We start from the raw sequence: 27,418 nt of genomic DNA on the forward strand, positions 1-27,418 counted from the left end.
CTGAGATCAAATGGTCAAAGCCATTTATGAGCCTGATGTACTTGTTATAGTTGATGTTTGTTTAGATCTGGGATTAAAACCTACATTTTTGTGTCTTGCCAAAAAAAAATTTGCATACAAGGACTGTCAGCCAACATTTTTATCCAGTTTATAATATTTGGGAATTTAAGGAATTAGGGTGCAAAGCAACATTGGTCCATTTAGTCCATGAGATCTCGACCTGCAGATCATGACCCCCAATGTCACAAGCAGGTTTCAGGGTGAGGTCACAACCACTCTTCCTTTCTTTATGGCTAGCTGAGAATGGTCCCCAACATTTTTCTTCTGTTACATGGTGGCATGACATGGAAAAGGTTTATAATTACTGATAGTCCATCTCTGTGCCCTTCTAAAGGACCAACACATTTCTTAGCAGTTATATCCAGAAATGCTGTGTCCCCCTAAATACTCATCTATTCCAGCCTTAATTTCTGTGGATTTAGTGCTGAGGTCTGCCCACTCTGAAGTCAGCAGGAGTTGTGTATTCGTTAGAAGAATTGGATTCTTAGATGTTTTAATAGTTTCATGTATTTAACTTGCATTTCATACTGTATTGTACACATGGAGGGGAATACTATGTACAGTACATTTAAAAACAAATTCTGCCACCCTTTTGCCAAAAATCTAAACAATAATATCGATATTTTTATAGGCTCTACACAAAAATAGTTTATGCTCCTATGCACCTATGCCATCTTGGCAGCAGCAAACTAATAAACACTGTGGGCAAAATTCTGCTCTGAGATCTACATATTGGATCTTGCTTGATATTCAGCTGTTCCCAATGGCATACATGTAGGGAGATCAGATTATCAGTGATCAAGAACACAATACATTGCCTTTTTGCTAGAGCTGTGGCACATCCCAACTGATATCATCCACAATGCAGAACTATTAACTATGATTTGTAATCTGTCCTTTAACTCAGCTTCTGTACCCAATGACTGGAAGATAGCTAATGTAACGCCAATATTTTAAAAGGGCTCTAGAGATGATCCTGGCAATTACAGACCGGTAAGTCTAACGTCAGTACCGGGCAAATTAGCTGAAACAATAGTAAAGATTAAAATTGTCAAACACATAGAAGAATAAATTGTTGGGCAAAAGTCAACGTGGTTTCTGTAAAGGGAAATGATGTCTTACTAATCTATTAGAGTTCTTTGAAGGGATCAACAAACATGTGGACAAGGGGGATCCAGTGGACATAGAGTACTTAGATTTCCAGAAAGCCTTTGACAAGGTCCCTCACCAAAGGCTCTTACGTAAATTAAGTTGTCGTGGGATAAGAGGGAAGATCCTTTCATGGATTGAGAACTGGTTAAAAGACAGGGAACAAAGGGTAGGAATAAATGGTAAATTCTCAGAATGGAGAGGGGTAACTAGTGGTGTTCCCCAAGGAACAGTCCTAGGAACAGTCCTATTCAACTTATTCATAAATGATCTTGAGAAAGGGGCAAACAGTGAGGTGGCAAAGTTTGCAGATGATACTAAACTGCTCAAGATAGTTAAGACCAAAGCAGACTGTGAAGAACTTCAAAAAGATCTCACAAAACTAAATGATTGGGCAACAAAATGGCAAATGAAATTTAATGTGGATAAATGTAAAGTAATGCACATTGGAAAAAATAACCCCAACGATACATACAATATGATGGGGGCTAATTTAGCTACAACTAATCAGGAAAGAGATCTTGGAGTCATCGTGGATAGTTCTCTGAAGACGTCCACGCAGTGTACAGCAGCAGTCAAAAAAGCTAACAAGATGTTAGGAATCATTTAAAAAGGAATAGAAAATAAGACGGAGAATATCTTATTGCCCTTATATAAATCCATGGCACACCCACATCTTGAAAACTGTGTACAGATGTGGTCTTCTTATCTCAAAAAAGATATACTGGCATTAGAAAAGGTTCAGAGAAGGGCAACTAAAATGATTAGGGGTTTGGAACGGGTCCCATATGAGAAGAGATTAAAGAGGCTAGGACTTTTCAGCTTGGAAAAGAGGAGACTAAGGGGGGATATGATAGAGGTATATAAAATCATGAGTGGTGTGGAGAAAGTGAATAAGGAAAAGTTATTTATTTGTTCCCATAATATAAGAACTAGGGACCATCAAATGAAATTAATGGGGATCAGGTTTAAAACAAATAAAAGGAAGTTCTTCTTCACACAGCGCAGAGTCAACCTGTGGAACTCCTTGCCTGAGGAGGTTGTGAAGGCTAGGACTATAACAGGGTTTAAAAGAGAACTAGATAAATTCATGGAGGTTAAGTCCATTAATGGCTATTAGCCAGGATGGGTAAGAAATGGTGTCTCTAGCCTCTGTTTGTCAGAGGGTGGAGACGGATGGCAGGAGAGAGATCACTTGATCATTACCTGTTAGATTCACTCCCTCTGGGGCACCTGGCATTGGCCACTGTCAGCAGACAGGATACTGGGCTGGATGATCCTTTGGTCTGACCTAGTATGGCCATTCTTATGTTTTTAATGCTAGTGCACATATTACAAATGACCCCCACCCCGCATTGCTCACCAGCAGGGTTTGATCTCAGGACCTTTAGCATTGAGCTCTACCACCTGAGTTAAGGAACAATTCCATTAGGGGATACCAGTCATAGATTTTTATCCTAGGGAAGACCAGCCACTAAAGGAGATGAGATACATTCTACTCTTATTTATTTGTTACCCTACATCCTCTATCCCTCCCCAGCCTCTTTATTTGTCCCATCGATCTGTTATGTCTTCTCTTTTACACTGTAAGCTCTTTAGGTCAGGGATTGTCACTGATTATATGTTTCTACAGAATCTATCACAATGGGGCCTAATTTGACTGTGGCTTTTAAGTGTTACCATAATATCAATATTAAATACTACTACTCTGCCAGTGTGCTATACACACACACACGGGAATAAACAGGATCTCTTTGCTGTTAGTCTATTAAAGGAACTGGGAAAAAATTATGAAAAGGCAAAACTTTCGTGGGCAAAACATCCTGAAAAAAGAGGTTGCAAACAGGATTTTTTTAAAAACAAAAAGCCTAAAATTATTATTTTTAAAACATGATACTTCACAACGTTTTGATCAGTGTTTTGAATTGCAGAGTCAACAACATTTTCCCTTCACATTCTATATTCTCGCAGAATTGTTAGGATTTACGGCCAAACTAAAAACTATTCCAATTTCATTTTTCAAAGTGCAAATCCTTTCTGTGATTTGCAGTTACACAAAGCTGTTAATTTGAACGCTCCTTTGAAAAAATAAAGTTGTCTGTTGGCCAAAGAGCCTACTTCTTATCTGTTCAAGTTCCATTAGCCTAGAAATCCTTCATCTGCAAGATCTTTGCCAGAGACCTCTTCAGGAATCGCAAGCATTTCAAAGAAACTATGCAGCTCCTTCCTAAAATGTGTAACATCTTGCTGTGGGATCCACAGAATAATTTTGCCCTTGTTAGTATCACGTCCTACTTTGATTTTTTAATTTGTTCTGTTTCTATGATTTCACCATTTGTTGAGGAGTTTCCCCATAATATTCTGTAAAGTCATTATCCCATCTGGTATCATGAGGTTGGAGAAGGAAGTTACCCAGATTTAGGTGTAGATTACACTGCTCTACAGCCAAAATGCTTCTGAAATAAATGTAGTCAAACTTTACTAATTCTGGGTCACTGAGAACGAAAATGATGCTTAAAATTGTTGATTGGCTCTAGTTTTGAAGATATGCTATTGGGTCAGTATATACGACCCTTGACTTGGGAATGGCGGAGGATAAGTGAGTTATAAAGGGAAGGGATCTCAATTTAAACCAGAAATGACTAAAATACATCTTTGACTGGATCTATGAATAAATCTATGACTGGGTTTGGACAGTACTTGCTTTTTAGGCAAAACAATGAATGATGCAATCTGAAGCTGGTATTGCGTCATACATGATATGAATTGATCATGTTATTCCTAGAAGTCATGGATGATGCAATCATAACGAAGCTTACATCACTCTGCTGAACAAATTGCCCTATATCAGCTCTAGAAATCATACAGTGTCGTGCTCTCTTATTTGTCAGTGTTTGATTTTGCAAAGGGACACATTTCTCTTTAGCCAAAGTGAGCAGAGATGCCTCGTACTTGTGTGAACAGTGCAGATAACTTCTGCTATGTTTGTGGTGAAGTGACTTTTGCATCACAAAAGCGCAGTATAACCACTATGGTTAAGAAAGCCTATCACCTTTATTTTGGCTGCAAAACTGGAGATCAGGACAAGAGGTGGGCCCCACACATATGCTGCAACACTTGTGCAACAAATCTTCGCCAGTGGTTGAACAGGAAAAGGAAATCTATGCCTTTTGCAGTGCCAATGATTTGGAGAGAGCCAACAGATCATACCAGCAATTGTTACTTCTGCATGGTGCCTCCAGTTGGGAAAGGTGTGTCAAAGAGGCAAAAGTGGACTGTGCATTATCCAAACATTCCATCAGCTATATGCCTAGTACCCCACGGAGAAGGACTGCCGGTTCCTGATGCACCAGAATCATTCTCACTTGAGTCAGACGAGGAAGAGGAAGAGGATGAAACTTCTGGTCCTGAACCATCAATGTCACAGGACCCACATTTTCTCCCATCCTCCTCCTCTGAACCACACCTCATAACACAAGGTGAACTGAATGACCTTGTCAGGGATTTGGAACTACCCAAGAGTAAGGCAGAGCTGTTGGGCTCCAGACTACAGCAGTGGAATCTCCTGGCAGGTGATGTTAGGGTTTCCATGTTCCGTGACCGTCAAAAGGATCTTGTCCCATTCTTCTTCATGGAAGGTGATCTTGTAGCCTGCAACAACATCGATGGTGTGATGGCAGCCCTCAACATCGTTCACGATCCAGATGAGTGGAGACTCTTCATTGATTCATCGAAGACGAGTCTTAAAGCTGTTTTACTGTATAATGGCAATGTTTTGCCATCAATTCCAGTTGGTCATGCAGTCCATATGAAGGAAACCTATGACAACATGAAACAACTTTTGAGGTGCATAAACCATGACCAACATCAGTGGCAGCTTTGTGGCGATTTGAAGGTTGTTGCTCTCTTGCTTGGTCTGCAGACTGGATACACAAAGTACTGCTGTTTTCTCTGCGAATGGGATAGTCGTGCAAGAGATTCCCACTACGTCAAGAAAGCTTGGCCACTCCGACAGTCATTGGAGCCTGGGAGGAAAAGTGTTCAGCATCCACCACTTGTTGAATCAAGGAAGATTTTGTTACCAGCCTTACACATCAAGCTGGGTCTGATGAAGAACTTTGTCAAGGCCATTGACAAAACACAAGCAGCTTTCAAGTACCTCCATGGAAAATTTCCAAGGTTAAGTGAAGCTAAGATAAAGGAAGGTGTCTTTGTTGGTCCTCAGATTCGTGAACTTCTTCGAGATGATGCATTTGACCATGCACTGCGTGGCAAGGAAAAGATGGCATGGAAAGCCTTCCAGTTAGTGGCAATAAATTTTCTTGGAAACAACAAGGCAGACAACTACAGGTTGTTGGTGGAAAACCTCCTCAAGGCATACAAAAGCCTTGGTTGCAACATGTCACTAAAAATAAATTTTTTGCACTCTCATCTAGATTTTTTTCCACCGAACTGCGGAGCAGTGAGCGACGAGCACGGCGAGTGATTTCCCCAGGACATTGCAACAATGGAGAAATGCTGTCAGGGCAAATGGAGCCCATCAATGCTTGCAGACTATTGCTGGACAGTGACAAGAAATGCTCCATTTAATGAATACAAGAGACAAGCCAAGAAGCGCTGAGTAGACACTGAATAGGACTAAACTATGTACATAATAGTTTTTTGCCTTTTGTTTCATAATAAATTTTATTTATATAACCCTTTTGCTGATTTTTAAAGTGTTACATAAACAGGACAGGTGAAATATTATCATGTAAAGCAACCATAAACACATGAAAAGACCTAGGTTTACAATTTATGATTAAAACTCTACTATCTACACAATATACATAGACATAAAATGTAAAAACTTAAATATCTTAGAAACAGTAGCCAATCAGTTGTTTTAATTGTCATATTTGAATTCAGCACATCAAAATACATAATAAATAGCACATTTTATCTCTGAAGCAGATGACTTCTCAAAAATTGTAGACCAATGTTATTATTTATTAGTAGCATTACAGTAGCACCTAGAAATCAGGCCCCATTGGGCCAAGCAATCTACAAATACATATAAAGAGACCATCCCTGCTCCTAAATTATAATCTAATAAAACAAGACAGGGAAGGGACACAGAGGGGAAGTGATTTACCCACGCGACATGGCAAAGCGGTGGCAGACCGGTGTGAGGAACGGCCATGCACAGAGCAGAACCAGACTGAGGGGAACACAAAGGGAGATTTAAACCAATTCTGCACGTACACCCTTGACTAGAAAACTTTGCAGTTCAGCCAGCTGCACCAGCAAATCTAGCCTAAAGCACTTCGTTAGGCAAATGCCCATTTCAGCCACATGAATGGAGAGCATGGCTCAGACAAGAATCCCCTTGGAACCCTGCTCTGCTCAGTATAAGAAATAAGAAGACAACTGTATTCAGAGGAATAACATCATAGATGTTAGATGGAAAAGAGCTATTCGGCCCTCCAGCCCATCCCCCGGCCTATAAAGGCCATTTCCTAGTGTTCTGACAAGTCTAATTTGAAAAGTCCCCAATGAAGGGGTCTCCAAGATTTCCTCTGGGTGACTATTCCACAGATAGATACACCTCACACGCAGGGAGATTTTCCTGACATTCAGGTTGAAGTTTTCCCCTCTGAGGCTCCGTTTATACTTGGAGCTGGGGTGTAATTCCCAGTGCGAGCAGAGGTGCTCAGGCAGCGGCACAGGCTAGCCGCCCTGAGTACGTGGGCGGGTATGTACTTGGAGCAGCTAGCCCACACCACGCTGCTATTTTTAGCATACTAGCTCAATGAGAGCAAGTGCGAGTATGTCTGCTCAAGCTGGGGAATCATAGAATCATAGGGTTGGAAGGCACCTCAGGAGGTCATCTAGTCCAACCCCCTGCTCAAAGCAGGACCAATCCCCAACTAAATCATCCCAGCCAGGGCTTTGTCAAGCCTGACCTTAAAAACCTCTAAGGAAGGAGATTCCACCACGTCCCTAGGTAACCCATTCCAGTGCTTCACCACCCTCCTAGTGAAAAAGTTTTTCCTAATATCCAACCTAAACCTCCCCCACTGCAACTTGAGACCCAGGGCCGGCTCCAGGCACCAAGCAACCAAGCACATGCTTGGGGCGGCACCTGGTAAGGGGCAGCCAATCTTGGGGTGGCGGGGGGCAGCACGGCGCGGCATTACGCGGGGGGGGGCGCTCTGGCGGCGCGGCGCTCGGCGGGGGGGCGGCGCGATGCTCGGCGGGGGGGGGGGGGCGGCACTCGGGGGGGGGGGTTCCGGCGGCACAGCACTCAGCGGGGGGGGGGGGTCGGGGGGGCGGCACTTTTTTTTGCTGCTTGGGGCAGCAAAAAAGTTAGAGCCGGCCCTGTTGAGACCACACCCCTAGCGCCAAGTGTAGACGTAGCTTTACTCTTAGTTATACCCAGTGTATCTTGCTAAATTCTTCTCCCTTCTTTATGTTTATGGTCTTCAAATTTTTGCAGACTATTATGCTGCGACCCCCTGCAGTCAATTAGTTGCCAAGTTATACATATTAAGCTCTTTAATCTTTCCTCACACATCAATCCCTTGAGACCGCAGCTTTCCACTAATATGTTTCTCTGAAATGAATGCAAAATCCCATGTGCGGTTGCACCACAGCTGTACAGCATATGCAGTTCAGGAAGGGGGGTACAAAACTTTTATCCTCCCCTGCTCCTAGGTCCACTTTGAATCTCTCCAGTCCACTGGCATGTTGAAGAGCAGCCTAGGATCACCATTCTCTTAATGGATGCTCAGGGCCGAGTCTCCTTTCCTCCACTCATGCCCTCTGTGTTGTGGAGCAGAGTTGGGCATCAGAGCTTCTCTACCAACTCCGCACCACTGTGACTGGAGGATTGCCCCATACCGGAGAAATTCCCCCCCACCCACATTGACCTTCAGTTGTATTTACTTCTGCTTTATGCCACTGGAGCCATACAAAGGAGATTTAGTAGGGCCAAATACTGAGCCAGTCGTTACAACAGGTGAAAAAAGGAGGAGGTACTCTTAGCACAGCAGCCACGGAGTAGGGAGAGCTGTGGTAAGGCACACTGAGCCATTGAACCTGTGTGTTCAAATGCTGCATTCAACAGATAGATTTTGGTAAGGGTAGCTAATGTCTCTAGCAGAGTAAAATTGTCACTGGAGGGCATGGTAGTAACCATCAGAAACCAAAGAGTATAATAACATCAACCCTGATTTGTAACTATTTTCATGAATAAAACCCCAGAGTTTGGTTCACTCTGATTTGTTCGGATCTAATTACTACTTACTAGGGAGTAGTCAGATGGCGCCAGGTATATGTGGGTACATGCTCCTGAATCCCAAAACACTCTGGAATATAAATCCATGCAAAAAGTAACACTAAGTATATTCAGGATTTGTCGTTCTCCTGTTTCAGTAGTGTCACTCATCCAATCCAGATTAAGAAACAATCCCCGGTGATGTAGGTGACACAAAGAAACAAATGCAGACTAGTGAAAGTGAACCGTACCAGAACAATCCATGGTGAAAATTAATCCATGAGACTATTTGGTGAATACTCACAAACCACAATGGAGCCTCAGAAATCAAGGCTGGTTGATCAATGACGTTCTAACCAAAAGAGGATAAATTTGTAACAAATATTTTTAAAAAATAGTCCAGCTCGCTTTAGAAGTAGCTAAACTCTCTTTTGGCAACTGTTTGACAGAAGCCTCCCTATTTTATACATTCGAGGATGAGTTAAATTACAGTTTTCCTACAGGTCAGACAGAGAACATCTGGTTTGCATCACCAAGATCTTGTCTCTTTGTGCATGTGTGTGAAATAACTTCATTACCAGGCACCCTCTCACTATCTCCCACTTCAGACCAGTATCGTATTCAACAAATCGCATGCCTTCATATCTCAACACATCGCTGGGAACCGGAAGAGAGTTCTTGCTCAGGTTCCCCCCTGAACCCTTCTGAACAAACAACATTTGAATAGCATTAGTAATGAGGAGAAATGGGAAAATCATGACATTAGTCACTTCTGTATATTTCTCCAAAAGAATCAACTTTGAAGTCTATTTTGCATAACTGAGAAAGAAGTGGGTTAAAAAAATAAACCTTATCTAAACGAAGCCTGTTACTTTCTCCCAGACTCCCCAGCTGTGCTTAGCTAACAAGATGGTCTCGGAGGTCCTGAGCTGGCTAGGTTGTTTTCTGGCAGATTCCCTTTGCTTGCAATGATTATCTGTTTTATCAAGAAAAGAGTCTATAATCTTGGTGCTTGGAAGAAAGTTCTCAAGTCTCTTGGACGCTTTGTCAAAAATGTGTGGGCACATCGATTATAAAATGAGGAGCAGGAATCAGGAGTCAAAGGATGATCCTTGGAACTTAAATACCGGGCCAAATTCATCTCTGGTTCATCACTGGTGTTACATCAGGGGAATCTGTCCCAAATGGTTTAGCACCCTAGATGTAGACTTGTCCAAATTCAGTTTTAATTTTTTTATATAATTTTTACAGATATCGATGTTTATTTTTAAGCATTTTTCTATTTTTATTAGGGCTGTCAAATGATTAAAAATTAATCGTGATTAATCATGAGATAAAAAATAATCACAATTAATCGCAGTTCTAATCACACTGTTAAATTATAATGCCACCAGCAGAAGGTTGATTTTCTTTTTTGGTGGTTTGGGTTCTGTAGTTTCTACATCGGAGTGTTGCTCTCTTAAGACTTCTGACAGCATGTCCCACACCTCGTCCCTCTCAGATGTTGGAAGGCACTTCAGATTCTTAAACCCTGGGTCGAGTGCTGTAGCTATCTTTAGAAATCTCACACTGGTACCTTCTTTGCGTTTGGTCAAATCTGCAGTAAAAGTGTTCTTAAATCGAACAACATGTGCTAGGTTGTCATCCGAGACGGCCATAACATGAAATATTTGGCAGAAAGCGCGTAAAACCACAGAGCAGGAGACATGCAATTCTCACGCAAGGAGTTCAGTCACAAATTTAATCAATGCATTATTTTTTTAATGAGCATCATCAGCATGGAAGCATGTCCTCTGGAATGGTGGCCAAAGCATGAAGGGGCATATGAATGTTTAGCATATTTGGCTTGTAAATATCTTGCAACACCAACTACAAAGGTGCCATGAGAATGCCTGTTCTCACTTTCAGGTGACATTGTAAATAAGAAGAGGGCAGCATTATCTCCCGTAATTTTAAACAAACTTGTTTGTCTTAGCAATTGGCTGAACAAGAAATAGGAGTGAATCGACTTGTAGGCTCTAAAGTTTTATATTGTTTTAGTTTTGAGTGAAGCTATGTAAAAAACAAATTCTATATTTGTGTAAGCAGAGTCAGGATGAGCTCTACCCTGACATCTGGTGGTGAATTATGGCGAGTGTGGAAAAGAACTCCAGGGGCTGATCTTGTTTGCATAGGCACACCCACTCGCCTGGCATGAAACAACAGCAACTGAAAGTGGTTACTTTGGCTGGTGTGGGATCCCCAGTTTCTCTGTTATTGGGGCAGGAAGAATAAAGTTTTGTTACCCTGATTCTGTGAATCAAGGCCAGTGGAACTGTTGTATGACAGAAGGACTGAGTGAGTCCGTCACCATTACCTAAGTAGCACTTGCTTGACAAGGGGCATGGGTTACAAAACCCAGTGAATTGAGAGAGGATGGGGACAGGTATTTGTACCTGGTGGTATGGGCCCCTTGGAGGGTTTGAAACACCAATTGCACCATCTCCTCTCTCCACTGTTGAATGTCAGAGCTAACTTTGATTCCATTAGGAGTCTAGTTACAGGCTGCTGAGCTGAATTCACTTTGGGCCAATGGTGCACCAGCACTGGGGCTCCCCTACTATATACTATGAGCTGAAATCACAAAAGAGCTAAAGTTACTAAGAGCTGAGATCACTGAGTGCTGTGTTAACTAGCGGGGGAGCCTGAAGCTATATTGCTCAGCAGCTGGCGGAGCAATTTGTGGGGACGACTGGAGGAGCAGCGAGCGGCGTGGAGCCTTGTGGGGCCGGTTGGAGTGGCCCAAGGAACGGCGAGCGGAGCTGTTTGCGGGGACGGCTGGAACGGCTCACAGGTCGGTGAGCGGAGTGGAGCGGAGCAGCTTGTAAAGCGGAGCAGTTCGTGGGATGGCAGGAAAGTGGACTGGCTTGTGGTGAAGGCTGCGGCGGAACCCCCACGGAGAAACAGACGGCTGGCCAGCCTCGGATCACGTAAGGTGCCCCTTAACACCCTGTGTGCCCCCCCCCTTTTACTCTGGGGCTGCACTGACCAGGGACAGAGACTTTGGGGGGTTGTTGGACTTTTGGGACTTTGGGTGGTTGCTGGACCCAAGAGACTTTGGGGGTGTTGGACTTTGGGGACTCTGGGTGATTTTTGGGTTGCTGGATTCAAGAGCCAAAGGGAAAGGACACAGCCCAATTTGCTGGGGTGGGTTTTGCTCATGGTTTGTGTTATGAATCCTGTTTGTGGTGTTTTTTCCAATTTTATGCTGATGTCGTTTACCTCATGTTATCAAACACTTTCTGCTACACTCAGACTCCGTGCTTGCGAGAGGGGAAGTATTGCCTCTTAGAGGTACCCAGGGGGGTGGTATGTAATTGTCCCAGGTCACTGGGTGGGGGCTCGAGCCGGTTTTGCATTGCGTTATTGAAACGGAACCCCTAGATACAGAACCCGGCCCTTGTTGCTGCCAACTTAGATGGGCAGAAGGATTACATTTGTAAGTTGCACTTCCATGACAAAGAGATTGCACGACAGTACTTGTTGAGGTGAATTAAAAAATATTTCTTGTGTTTATTTTTTTTTACAGTGCAAATATATAAAGTGAGCAGTGTACACTTTGTATTCTGTGTTGTAACTGAAATCAATATATTTGAAAATGTAGAAAAACATCCAAAATAAATTTCAATTGGTATTCTATTATATTTTAACAGTGCGATTAAAACTGCAATTAATCATGATTAATTTTTTTAATCAAGTTAAGCGATTAACTCAAAACAAATTGAGTTAACTGCAATTAATCGACAGCCCTAATTTTTATTGATTTAAATATTCACACTTGCAGGAAATTATGGGGGGACAGGGTCAGACAATTGTTTCATCACTATAGACATTGAGATTCAAAAAGTTAAAGCTTTATAACTATTAAAAAACAAATGGTCAACATCACATATCAAAATATATAATGTAAATGTCCATAAATCAAGCTCTAATAAGTTCTCAAGCAGCATTTTTCTTCCTTTGCCTATCAATAAATTTTGATGATCGTAGAGGGAAATATTTTTTCCTTGGTTTGTGTGCGCATGATACACTTACCATTTACTGATAAAAACTGAATCCTTCCAAGTTCACATATACTTTACACTGTCTCTGAATCTTAATTCAACACATATACATATAACGTACTGGCTTGTGGGTGTGTGCATCTCTGCTCTCTTGTATACATTGTGATTCACGCAATGTGAGGAATGTTAGTCACTGATGGCTTAACCCTTTCTGATGTCCTGGCTCAAGACTAAACATTTCCTCCAACCCAGTCAGTAAAAAATACTTCCTAGGGACCCAGTACTTAATCTGGTAAAGAGACAAAGCTTCATATGTATACATGTATTGGACAAAGCATTCAAATTATCAAAAAGCATCCAACTGAGCCATAGTGACACGTTTGTCCTAGGCTAATTGAAACAAAAGGGGAACATATATGAAAAAACATCTGCATACCCCTTTTCTCTCTCACTTTTGACAGTACCATACTGACTCCAGCCTTGACCCATAGGTCATTACATCAGTGGGACTAATATCCTCCACTGACATGTTATGCATGTACATCCTAGTGCACGTGGTGTAAGGCCTGGTCTACACTGGGGGGGGGGGGGGTGTCGATGTAAGATACGCAACTTCAGCTACAGGAATACGCAACTTCAGCTACAGGAATACTGTAACTGAAGTCGACATATCTTATTCCGACTTACCTCCCGTCCTCAGTCGACTCCGCTACTGCCGCTCGCTCCGGTAGAGTTCCAGAGTCGACGGGGAGCGCGTTCGGGGATTGATATATCACGTCTTAATGACACGCGATATATCGATTCCCGATAAATCGATCACTACCCGCCGTATCTGGACGTACCCCAAGTGTCCTTTTTAAAACTTGAGCAAAAATCTGCTTTCACAGTGCAAGGCGACAGAGTTGCATATGTATAACAGAGGAGAGACCTTGGCACATTGAATCTATCACCATATACTGCTTCCCAAGCCCTAGAGTAGCCTACATATCTCTGGGCTAAAGTTTTTAAGAGTAGCTAGTGATTTTGGGTATCTCCATTTCTGGGTGTTCAACTTCAAAATGCTGAGCACTTGCCCTCTGAAAAACCAGTTCCCTTTAAGTTGTTAGGTACTCAGAATCGAGGCACCCAAAATCATCTGTCCCTTTGGAAAATCTGAACCCCGGTATATTGGTACCTCTCATACTGGAGTGAGACAGACCTGCTGCGTGAGTAGACTAGATTCATCTGCTAGCTAGCTGGAGGTTGGTGCCACTTTGCAGCTGGATGGCTGATAATGGCAATTTTCTCCAGGGAAGTGTTCAAGGCAAACACTGAAGCAACCCTTCATTTTCAGATGGTGAATATTCATGATTGATATACTTGTATTGGCAAAGAAGTCAAACATGCTCGATAGACAGATTTAACTTGACTTTTGGCTAGGTGGAAATACATATGCTTCCAATGTATCTGTCCAGGACATTAGAATACTTTTCAGAATATCTCCCCCAGTGTGAGCTAATGTGTGTATCTCTTGGTCTCTGTTCTTATACCATCGTGGGGTTATGCAAGCCTCAACTTTCCTCTGGAGCAAGGAGCAGCAGAGGAGGGAAGCAGAAAGGAGCATTTGGGATAACAAGGGGTGAGTGAGGTGAACTGTTACCCTCGGCCTCTCTCTGGTAATGGATCCTGAAGCAGGACGAGGGTCTTAGACTGTCAGGTCTTTGGGGCAGGGACTGTTTCTTCTCAGAAGTTTGTACAATGCCTAGTACAATGGGACCCACTGTTCAGCATCTCTGGGTGCTACTGTAATACAAAAAATTAAACAAAAATAGTCAGATTAATATTAAATCAGGGAATGTCAGGCATTGATATTCCATATTTGTGGACACATACAATGTTCCCTAGGTAAATGTCTATTTGAACTTTGTACAGATGTGCCATTTCCCATTTAACCCAACAGCGCATCTGCAATGAGTTTCTCACGCTTAATTTATAGGGTACACTTAGACTCAAGCCGAGGAGAGGAAGGGAGGGGGAGAGAGAGAATGGATGGATGGACAAGAGAAAGAGACAGTGGAGGGACAATACTCAGACCGACACTGTATATATTATATTAATTCACCCCAATATTCACTGTGCAGGTCTGCATAGCAGGAGTTTTTTCACATGGGTAAATGGTTTTTAAGTCTCAGAAATACGCAGTTTCTTTACAAGACCCCCACTTCTCTGGAGACGTGGTGCTGGGTGCTCTAAGGTGGCCGAAGCAGGGCTCGCTGCAGAATTGGAGATGAGGTGGGGGAACAAAGGTGACTCGTATGTCACCTTTGTGGCTTTCCAATCCTGGGATTGGCTAAAGTCCCTGGGCATTTTGCCTTAATAAGGGCTTCAGTGCTGGGCTCAAAACGAATGGTGCAGGAAACCTGGATAATTGTATCCAGCAGATTTATGGAGTGGGGGGACTCTGATTAGACCTGGTGGAGTTCCATTACTTGCAGTTTTGTTATCGTTGTTAAAATGAAATAAACGCTGACCTTTCTTAAGATGATTGGTGGCAGGCGGCATTCATCTATGGGTGTTTACATTGTTTCCTGGAACCAGCAGGGTGCCCTACATACCACTTTAATACAGGAATGCAGTTGGAGTCTTCATTCACTGATTTAAAGACATTGTAAACTGATCGGTCCAACATTTCTGGCTCAGCTAACTGAGCATTATTCACTTTGCCTTTAACTCAATTAAAATTTTTGGAATATCTATAGACTTCACTATTTGAGACATTCTTTGGAAGTGTGCATCAGAGATTTACTGTCATTTCTTTCTTTCCCCCTGCGTAGGAGGTCAGGCCTGCTTTAAAAAAAAAAAAAAAGGCATCTAATTCCCGTCTACGCATTTCTGGATAATAATCCTTCAGGGTGAAACTCGCTAAACTTTCAGGATTTACAAACGTTTTCACAGCTCCCCAGAGGCCATCTGCATTCACACAGACATTACTCACCACCCAAGTAACAGAGATCCAGACGTGACACTTGTCGCAAAAATGTCCCCGCACAGCTTTGTGAATTTCTAACTGGCTGTACTTTTGGTGCCCACCAAAGTACACGCAATGCCCTGGAAGAGGGGAAACTTTAGTCAGCTACATCTCTCATGAAAAATTACCCGATTTGCCCCCATTGAAGTAAATGGAAAGGAGCCCATTCACTTCAACAGGCATTGGATCAGACCCAGTGTCCAAATGGGAGGGAAAAAGTTGTCGTTTTTACAATTCCTGGTCTACCCACAGATTTTGTACCCGTATAATTATTTTGGTTAGGAGTGCAATTTTTTGCCAATATAGTTCGATCCATAAGACCGCTAGTGTGGATGTCGTTATATCGATATAAAGGCGCTATATACAAATATAGACTATTCCCCTTCCCTTACTGGAATAGACTATCTGGTTAAGAACAGCCACACTAAGGAGGCTGTATTGCTTTAGCTATACTGATATAGTGAAAGCAGTACAACTTTTGTGTTGAGATAAGGTCTCAGATCAAAGACCCTCACAGTAACCAGCATATAACTCAGTTTATCTCCTTCTGAAAGACAAAGTGCTGAGTCATCCCAGCTGGCATCCAGATCTGGGTATTGAGATCCTCAATGTAAAGAGAAGAAAGTTCAGGGTGCTCAGTGTCTCCCAGGCGGTGCTCAGCACTTTGCAGGATCTAGCCCTTGAACCCTAGACCGCTAGGTAAGAAGAGAGCAATATGGAGCACTATCATTAAGAGGCAAAACGCTTGTTAAATGGAATGTTTTCCCAAAGGAAGGAATGGGTGTCTAGGAAACAAACAACAAGAAACCAGACAGACCGCATCACGTTTACTCACGTCTCCCAAAAAGTCACTCTCCAAAGATGTGCACATGCTACAAGAATCCTTTCACTTTTTGGTAGCGGCCACAAGGTTGAGCAGCAGTTTCTCCATTACGAACCTCGTCACAAAGATGACATTACTCGCCTCCCATTGACAGGCAGCTGGGTCCAATCATGAAAAACATAAGGAATGCAGATTGTGAATCAGCGGAGCAGGCTGCTAGAAAGGAAACTAGCCCCGGCCAAAGCATCCATCTCTGGAGCCAGAGTCCAATGTCTTCTGGCTTGTTTCTTTGTCTTTAGTTAATGCTCATAATCTAGGCTTTTGCCTCTGTGGATTTGAAATTGAAATACATCTTATTTCGGAGTTTATATATATATATTTTTACCAGGGATAAAGGGTGATTTCCCCTCTCATATTGGTAAGATTGCAATGGATGATGCTAGACATACAAGGATCGATTTATTCAAGGCTTAATGCAAGAAAACATCCAAGAATGATGACTATTTAAGGACACTTGCATATTCCACACATGAAGAAAGATGGTCTTGTGATTAAAACATGGGTTGAGGACTCAGGAAATCCATTCCCATCACCTTCTTGTGTGACCTTGGGCACATCGCTTAATCTCTCTGTGTCCCAGCTCCCTATGTATACAATGGGGATGCTAGCATGTCCTGACCTGTTGTGCTGTAAGGAGAAATACAGTAATGATTCTAATGAGGTCATTTACTATGGTACTGGAGACCGCAGCTGACCTTTGAAGCATAGATTCATAAATTCTAGGACTGGAAGGGACCTCGAGAGGTCATCGAGTCCAGTCCCCTGCCCTCATGACAGGACCAAATACTGTCTAGACCATCTCTGATAGACATTTATCTAACCTACTCTTAAATATCTCCAGAGATGGAGATTCTACAACCTCCCTAGGCAATTTATTCCAGTGTTTAACCACCCTGACAGTTAGGAATTTTTTCCTAATGTCCAACCTAAACCTCCCTTGCTGCAGTTTAAGCCCATTGCTTCTTGTTCTATCCTTAGAGGCTAAGGTGAACAAGTTTTCTCCCTCCTCCTTATGACACCCTTTTAGATACCTGAAAACTGCTATCATGTCCCCTCTCAGTCTTCTCTTTTCCAAACTAAACAAACCCAATTCTTTCAGCCTTCCTTCATAGGTCATGTTCTCAAGACCTTTAATCATTCTTGTTGCTCTTCTCTGGACCCTCTCTAATTTCTCCACATCTTTTTTGAAATGCGGTGCCCAGAACTGGACACAATACTCCAGTTGAGGCCTAACCAGCGCAGAGTAGAGTAGAGCATGCTGATGTGTTATCCTACCACTTTTACTGGTATGGACTAGGGAGGTCATTTTCAATCACATTATTTTAAAAAGCAACGAGGAGTCCTTGTGGCACCTTAGAGACTAACAAATTTATTTGGGCATAAGCTTTCATGGGCTAGAACCCACTTCATCAGATGCATGGAGTGGAAAATGCAGGAGCAGGTATAAATACATGAAAGGATGGGAGTCAGTTGCCTTACCAAATGTAAGGTCAGTCTAACGAGACAATTCAATTAACAGCAGGCTACCAAGGGAGGAAAAATAACTTTTGATGTGGTAATGAGAGTGGCCAATTTCAGACAGTTGATAAGAAGGGGTGAGTAACAGTAGGGGGAAATTAGTATTGGGGAAATTAGGTTTTGTAATGACGCAACCACTCCCAGTCTTTATTCAGGCCTAATCTGATGATGTCCAGTTTGCAAATTAATCCCAGTTCTGCAGTTTTACGTTAGAGTCTGTTTTTGAAGTTTTTTTGTTGAAGAATTGCCACTTTTCTAGCCCACGAAAGTGTATGCCCAAATAAATGGTAGTCTCTAAGGTGCCACAAGGACGCCTCGTTGTTTTTGCTGATACAGACTAACACGGCTACCACTCTGAAACCTGTCACTATTTTAAAAGTGCACACAAATTGTTTACACTGCTCTTTTCATGGTAGTTTGAATCTAAAGATAACAATCACATATCCCTCATGGACAAAGGGAGACCTCGTTATATAAAGAACACTGTTGCTCGTTATCTTTGTTCGGCTGTGTGCACATTTCCTCGTCAGAAAGAACAGGAAATCTTTAGGGACCAGTTCGCGCTTTTCTGTTATTTCCTAGAAATTACAACTCTTTGATGTTGCCTATCTTTGCAAAACCCAAGCCCAACGCTGCTCCCATTGAAGTCAGCGGCAAAACTCCCAGGGTCACATCCTCAGTTGGTGTAAATCAGCACTGCCCCATTGGCTTCCATAAAACAACACTGATTTGCACTGCTCGAGTATCTAGCCTTCCATTGTTTTTAATGTGAGAAGGATCCCTTGTTCCTAGGATACCTGACACCCTACCAAAGTCAAAATACAGGTTTAAAAAGAGTTTTTCATTAAACATTCTTTACTCTAATGTTTATTTCTCCAAGCTGAATTGTTTACACTGAATATAGTCATTCTGCATGGTACCAGACCCATGATATAGAAACAGCTTGGCCATTCCTGCGATGTGTTTGATTTCAATGCCTTTGCTACAGTATAAAGGTGTCTGTTCACTCTATGGGAAGCAGAGCTGTCTAATGTTTTCAGTGGGCGATTGGGAGCCAAGAACTGTGCAAAGCTAGGACCTTTCATTTCTCAGGAGTGTGTGTGAACCATTTGATCTTGAACCACATTTGATCTTGAACCACACTTCCTTCTTAAATATCAAATTTTACCCTTTAGGATTCGGGGAGGAGGGGGGAAATCAAAGCTAAACTTGCTGCATTTCCCATTCAGAGCTATGGAGAGGCACATATTTCATGTTTCATGGGAAGCCACAAAAGCACCCAGGTTCATTTGAAACGGAGGCAACATTCAGGTGAAAGGTCCATGCTCCTCAGCAAACCCGGTCTTAGTTGTGTGTGGTGTCAGTTTGCCAAACAGCACATCGACTCACTGTGGCCTTGGTCCTATATGCATTGAAGCCAGTGGCAAAGCTGCCATTGACTTTCATAGTGCAGTATCTGTGCTTACGTGAACTGGGACAAATCATTTAATGCTCAATCCTGAAGTCAGTTGGGAGTTTTGCTATTTACTTTAATGTGAGCAAAATCAATCCCATTACCTTTCTGTGCCTCGGTTTCTCCTTCTGTGAAGTACGGATAATGATGGTGATAGTAATAAGCAGTACTTCACAAGGGTCTTGTGTGGCTATGTGCATTAATATTTAAAGAGTGCTTGGAGATCCTTGGATGGAGGGCACTTTATAAAAGTGTAACCTATCAGAAATTATTATGCATAATTTCCAGATTTTCAGATATTTTCTCAGAACCGACTATTTTTGAAATTAAATTCCATTCCACCTATATGGTTGCCTTCCTAACCGCTTTACTAAAGATTAAAAAGGGAGGTTTTGTTCATTCAACCAGTTATTAGGAATTTCTAGTCAATCTGTATGAAGATCAAAGAGCAGTAACGTTGTACACGTAAATTAATGCAATCATTGAAAAGATTGTGTTTACAATACAATTATGCCAGGGATGTGCTAAAAATGCAAAGGCTAATCTTTCTGGAAGTCCACACTATCAAAATAAACATCCCTCCAAAATAGAAGCAATAGCCTGGGAATCTGAACATCAAAGTGGAAAATCAGCTTCCTGGGGGATATTTGTAAAGTGCTTTGAAGATGTAAAGTAGTATGTATTATCTACTATTATTTTGGTGGGGGGGTCTAAAGTTGTTTCTATAGAAGTTTTCAACATGTAATCCAACAGAGACAACATGTTCTACAGGCCTGAGGACAAGGAACATCAAAACATACAAGAAAAATTGTATAGAAACTTTAGTATCAGCAAACACAAAATTCAATATATACACAACAGATTTACTTATAGGCCATTCCCTGGCTCTTCACAGTAGTATCTGAGTGCCTCACAAACATTAATGAACATATCCTCATGTAATAGTGAAGCATTATTCCTACTTTGCCAATGGGAAACTGAGGCAGAGAGAGTAAATGACTTGCCCAAGATTACATTGGAAGAGCCAGGAACTGAACACAGATCTCCAGCCTAGTGTCTTTTCTACAAGATCATCCTTCCTCCCTAACCAAGATCAGTTATGGGCTTGATGCAGAAATTATTTGGAGAGATGCTTTGGCCCATATGATGGAGGTCACATTTGATGACCATAACTGTCCCCTCTGACCTTAAAATATAAATTCCCTAGAATATAGAAGCTCTGTATTTTAGAAGTAAGCCATTTGATCCATATATGCTCCCCACTCTTCTGCAACGATTTGGGAATCACCTTTTGCACTGCGAGTCATTTCTTCCCCAGAGATAAGGAATTATCAGTACCAGCATCTTATTCGCTTAGCATCAGTGGTGCATGATGCAAAGTCTGGCTACAAGTAGTAGTATAGTTCCTAGACATCTGATACTATCCAATTCTAAGCCAGATAAGTCATTCAGAAGACACATCTAGGGCCGCTTTATGTTCTTCATCTCTAGTATCTCCTCCAGTTGCTTTGAGACAGGCACTAAGAGGCTTAAGCGTTTCCACATTCTTACAGTACATGCCCCTTTATATATTTATCATCAATGCTTATATTCATTTGGGGCCAGAATGGGGGAGTTATACCCCAGTCTATATGGGGCGAGAGAAGAGAGAGGCAGACCCAAGAAAAGCGTGCAGGCTGTATCACCCTTTTTCTAGCACAGCTCTGTGGGTTTGTGCCAAGGGCTAGGTTATGGCTCCTTGTCTGCTGTAGAGCGATGGTCTGGGATGCAAATCGAGAGTGCAGCCCTTTTCTCCCGCAGGTGCAGGCCAGGGAGTTGTGTTTTGTCCAGCCCTTGTACCCGTGCTTAGGGCCAGACACAATTTGGCCCTTTATGTAACATGGATGGAGTCAAGTGAACTCTATGAGTTGAAGAAACCCAACCTGTGCTTCATGTTGATTGAACCACTGCTACTGACGGTTATGATTAATTATAACTATGGTTAATCTGACTGCCTTAAAAATTCATGCAGAATTTATTTAACTAGAAACAGAGGGAAGAAGGGGCATGCTGACAATCAGACTGTTTGGGTAGCAACCCCCACTGGTCAATCAAGACGTAACACTCTAGTGGTCCCATCCAGGGTCAAGGAAAAGTTATTGCGACACGGGCTCTTTTATTAGAAACATAAAAATGCCAAGGAGCCTCATTAACTTACTGGGGACAAGCTTACAGTAGCTCCATTGTGGGTAAGGAGAGTTTCTATTGGAGAGGAGAGGAAAGAACCAAGATAAAGAAGCTCACTGTGCAAAGTTATCTATCTAGATCTTTAATGCCCCCCTCCATTAACCTAGTGTTAAGCACCTCCACATCTCTCATGTTTACATTCCATCCCAACCAGCTCACGTTTATTTCCTTTCACTTGCTGGGAAGATTGGAGTAAAAATTAGCTGACCAAAACCAGTCACATCAGTTGGGCTCTCTTAGCAAGCGGTTTCCAGTTGTTCCACTGAAGCCATCGAACAACATAAAACCCAGGTGAGGTTTGAAATAGTTGCTGGGTTTTGTTTATCTGAGATTTTTATAGGCATTTATCATCTATGTGGACTGATTTAATGTCCTTTTAAAAAAAACACCAAACCCCTAACTAGCAGGAAGGCAATTGTGCTTGTCTCTGTTTACATCACTAGAGGGTAGGAGGTTCCTGGTCACTGTGAGCAACCCACACAGTGTGTTGATCTCTACACTTCGGGAAATGGTTTATCATTGACCTCTTCCCAGAGATATAAATCAAATGACCAGACTCCCCCCTGTTGGGTAAGATGTTTATTTGTGATTCACCCTGGAGGGTCTGACTTCATAGATGAAGTCATAAAGGGTAATAGATTTCTTCTGATGCATCTGAACAAAAGCAGCTTAAACTGGACAAACAGAATAGACTTACTTCTGTTGGGCCTTATTAAAGAGTCCCATATACTTCCTGCTGTGTCTCAGCATTAGGCTTCTGCTCTAGTTTGTCTCTTACGGTGACCCAACATGGTGATGGTTGTTCTACAAATACCTCATTACTTGCTCAGTAGGACACACCCTGCTATCCCTCGGGGTTCCCACTGAGAGGAGAAGATTTAATTTCACATGGTTGCTTCAGAGGAGCCTGGCTAGCACAGGCTGCCAAGGAAATGCTCCGAATCAGCTCATCCTATGACCAGGCCTCCTCCCCAACCAGAACCGTTTCATGCCATATGGAGCATCGCTGAATACCAGAGCATTCGCAACCACTTTGTATCAGTTGCGGGGGTGTCCATTGTCAGAGGTTCTGCACCTGGCCTGTAGAAACCAGTGTGATCCTGGGCTGAATCGAGTCCATTACCTACCAAATTCACATCTAAATTTTCCTCCTGCTCTCTCTTTAAATAGGGATGCGCAACATTAAAAAGACTGTAGACGTTTCACTCTCTTTATACAAGCTCCTAATCCCAGCTCCCACTGGCCTTCTTCCATCCAGTCTATCTACAAAGCTCACATTCTTCTTGTGAAGTTTAATAACTGAATCTAGTTATGGGCTTCTTGATTTGTTTTCATACTTTGAAGGACATGGATCTTTTCATTAAAAGAAAATGCCTTATATATAGAAGGTCTTCAGCCTTTGTCTTTGATATCAGGTTCTTCAGTATGCTCCTTTTATTTCCCTTAGTTCATTGATATTACCTTGGAAACTAATGTTTCTTGCAGAGTTTTATCAGTCACATTATGGTATGAAGGAGTCAAATGAATTTTTGTTTTTACATTACACATAGTGGGCTAGTAAATGCATTTGATGGACCCTCAGCAGGCTGCCAGGCATAACAAGCATTTAAGGGGGTATCAACTCCAGTAGGAAAAACAATAGAATACAACGTGTGTTTCTTATTAACCCTGTATGCAGAGATAAAGCTTTTTAATGTGTTCATATTGAGCAAGCAGATCAAAGCTGCCTTTATACACCAGGAGCAAGTTCAAAATCCCATTGAAATCAATGGCCCAGATTCTCTTGTCACTGGAGTAACGACCTGGTACAAAGCTTACTGAAGTCAATGGAAGACCTCTGTGGTAGTTGGATGGGCCCCTCAAAGAGAAGTAACTCAACTGAAATGAGCAGAGGGGCAGAATCCAGCCTAGTGAGAATTTTGCCAGTGACTACAATGGGAGCAGGAACTAGGGAAGAGAGAGGGGAAGGATTATCCAGTGGTTAGAGCCCTAACCTACGATTGGGAGATCTGGGTTCAGTTATCTGCTTTGTCACAGACTTCCTGTGTGACCTTGAGCAAGTCACTTAGCCCCTCTGTGCCCCAGTTTCCCACCTGTGAAATGGCGATAACACTTCTGTACTTCACAGGGGTGTTGTGAGGATAAACGCATTACAAATTACAAGGAACTCAGAAGCTGTGGTGATGGGGCTATTACTTTAGACAGATAGGGCCCATTAGCATGATACCACTTTTACATACAACAGTGGGGATACCATTCAAGTAAATACAATTCAGGCACCATGTTAACTGACTACATAAAAATAAAGTAAAAGGAACAAACCTTAGAAACACGAGGAAAGGGAATGGGTGCACTTTTCAGAGATGGGGGGTTGGGACGGGGAGGGATGCAGTGATGGGGAATGGGGGCGTGGGGCAGTTGAGACGGGGAGAGATGCAGTGGGGGGGAATGGGGGCATGGGGAGGTTGGGACGGGGAGGGATGCAGTGACGGGGAATGGGGTTGTGAGGGGGTTGGGATGGGGAGGGATGCAGTGAAGGGGATAGGGGCGTGGGGAGGTTGGGACAGGGAGGGATGCAGTGACGGGGTATGGGGGGGCGGGGGGTTGGGAAGAGGAGGGATGCAGTGAGGGGGATGGGGGTGCAGGGGGGAGGTTGGGACGGGGAGGGATGCAGTGAGGGGGATGGGGGCGTGGGGGGGTTGGGACAGGGAGGGATGCAGTGAAGGGGAATGGGGGTGTGGGGGGTTGGGAAGAGGAGGGATGCAGTGAGGGGGATGGGGGTGCGGGGGGTTGGGATGGGGAGGGATGCAGTGAAGGGGATAGGGGCGTGGGGAGGTTGGGAAGAGGAGGGATGCAGTGAGGGGGATGGGGGTGCAGGGGGGAGGTTGGGACGGGGAGGGATGCAGTGAGGGGGATGGGGGTGCAGCCCCATTCCCAGCACTCGGAGACGGGGATACACACACCTCGAACTCCTGGGTGCCAGCGATGGGGCGACAAACAGAGCACGCGCCGCAGCTCGAGCCCATCTCACGAGGAGCAGAGGGCTGGGCAGCAGCGGGAGAGGCGTGCGCCAGGCGACTCCTCAGCAGCCACCTGCTGAGCGGTCGCGAGTTGCGCTCACCCTAGTTCCTCCCCTGGCCTCCCCTAAGGCTAGGAGCCGGACATGCCGGCTGCTTCCCAAAGCGGGAGCCACGCTGTCTGGCTGTATATACCAAAGGGCCAGATGCTTAGCTGGTGTAAATCACAATAGCTCAATTGACACTGATTTTCAACCAGCCAATATGGCTTCTTGCAACTTATATGGGAATGAGGATAGCCCAGTGCATTCTGGGATATTTCAGCCATAGACTATTAAGTTGCCAGTAGCAGAAGAAGCAGTGAGATGAGAGGAGACTTTTCAGGTTCTGCTTCTACGTGATAAAGAAAGAAGTAGGCTGTTCAACCCACAAATAGGTTTTGGTGGGAAGCAAACCAACAGTGTCAGTTCCCTGCTAAAATATGGGACTTAGAAGCAGGCCACCTGGATGCCCACTTAGACTGAGGTGCCCAAGAAGTACAAATAGTCCATAAATGGCTATTAGCCAGGATGGGTAAGAATGGTGTCCCTAGCCTCTGTTCGTCAGAGGATGGAGATGGATGGCAGGAGAGAGATCACTTGATCATTGCCTGTTAGGTTCACTCCCTCTGGGGCACCTGGCATTGGCCACTGTCGGTAGACAGATACTGGGCTAGATGGACCTTTGGTCTGACCCAGTACGGCCTTTCTTATGTTCTTATGTTCTTAAATAATACAAAAAAGATGTATTCTGCCTCAACATCAGTAATGAAGTCACCAGCCAACCATCCTATGGACAAACCTTGCCTCTCCATTAGCACATTTAACCCACCTGAACCCATCTCTTCTCAGAAATATGGGAGAACTGATAGGATTTGCAGCACTGGCCCGAAGAGATTATAATTTACTAGACAAGGCGGACAAAGGAAGAATTATCATCTGTGTTTAAGTGACTTGCCCAAGGTCACACAGCAAGTCTGTGGCAGAACCAGGAATTTAACTCCAATTTCCTGAGTTCCAGTCCAGTTCCTTATTGACAAGACATGCTCCTCTCTGTAGCTGCATGATAAAAGTGCTATGCACATCCACGGTGCTGTATAAGTAGTAAATAATAACTAAATCAAAACCAAGAGTAAATTAACAGTGATGATCTGGCCAGGAAATGCCTATTGAGTGACCCCTTCAATCCACTCTCACATAAAATGCATATCAGAATATGAAAATACTTCTGTTTCAACCTCTCTCCCTCTGTCTCATCATTAGGCATCATCTCTGTAACCCAGGAGATTTCTGACTGGTGACATATTGGAAACATTCTCCCTTTTATCCCCCGCTGTGGTTGCATGTCTCATTCCCTTTCTTGGCCTCACTGCTCTTCTGATTCAAAGTTTCACCATATGGAGCTACTCAGATATGAACTAGCCCTGCCCAGGGTGGCTGCTGGCTTGTCAGCTTTTGAGTCTATAGAGCTGGTGACTAATACTTCAGGTTATGATTTTTAGGGGGTTTCATACTCAACCTGGTTGGTTGACTCTCTGGTATGTAATATGTGGTCTACAAAGTTCCTGATACATCACTCCAACTGACACTAAGGGCATGTCTACACTGCAATAAAAAACTCACAGCACCGAGTCTCAGAGCACAGGTCAGCTGACTTGGGCTCAAAGGGCTCGGGCTGCGGGGCTAAAAATTGCAGTGTAGATGTTTAGACTCAGGTTGGAGCCTGGGCTCTGAGGCCCTCGCTCCTTGCAGAGTCGCAGAGCCCAGGCTCCTGCCCAAGCACAAATGTCTACACTGCAATTTTATAGTCCCCAGCCCAAGCCCTGCGAACTCAAGTCAGCTGACCTGGACCAGCCGTGGCCGAGCCGCAGGTCTTTTATCCCAGTATAGACATACCGTAAGACTGGTGCCGTTCCTAGGCATGATTCTCTTCTCATCCCAGTGCAGCTCCATTGATTTCAATTAAGTCACTCGTGATAGCCATGGTTTTAAAATAGGATCAGAATCAGGCCCTCTGTATGAAAGTCTTTTTATGGGGATGAGGCACAGGCATTCTTCTGGGACCCCTCTAACCCCAATACTTCTACTGTCCCCGACATCTTCAGAGCCACCAAATTGTCAGTTCTTTCTCTGGCTGAGCAAGGCTACATAAGGCTCCCTTTAGAGCCAAGAAATACTGCTCCTGATTTGAACGAGTTTCTCACTTAGTAGCAAGATGAGGTATTTCCTCCTGCATGGGTTGGTCACTGACTACAGATCTCCTAGCGGTGACAACCTCACACACAAGGGCAAACTCAGAATTTAAATTCAGATCCTCCACATTGCAAGACATTTAATTAAAAACATGGAAAGCGGAGATGGAAAGAAGAAAAACGTGTTACGTCATCCAGTCCATCTCCCTGACAATGCAGGATTGTTCCCTATGGTGACTGCCATTAATCGTATGCTCTCTGATGTTAGGCATTGGGTTGCCAGGTGTCTGGTTTTTGACTGGAAAGTTGGGGCGAAAGGACACTTCTGCAGTGTCTGGTCAGTACTTCTGACTGGACAGCAAAAGTCCGGTTACCGTAGAAACCGGAATCGGCCTTCCCCACTGGGAGGGTGGGAAGTGCAGCTGCTGCTGGAGGAGGAACTGATTCCCAGCTCTGGAGGAAAGGTAGATACCAGGACTGCCCAGGGGAGGGATCCCGACTGCACAGCATTTGAGGAGTGGGGCCGGCGGCTGGCCTCGTCGCCCGTGACGATCCGTCCCGCTTTCTCAGCTTC

The sequence above is a fragment of the Emys orbicularis genome, chromosome 1 (assembly GCF_028017835.1).
Source record: "Emys orbicularis isolate rEmyOrb1 chromosome 1, rEmyOrb1.hap1, whole genome shotgun sequence".
Classification (NCBI taxonomy): Eukaryota; Metazoa; Chordata; order Testudines; family Emydidae; genus Emys; species Emys orbicularis.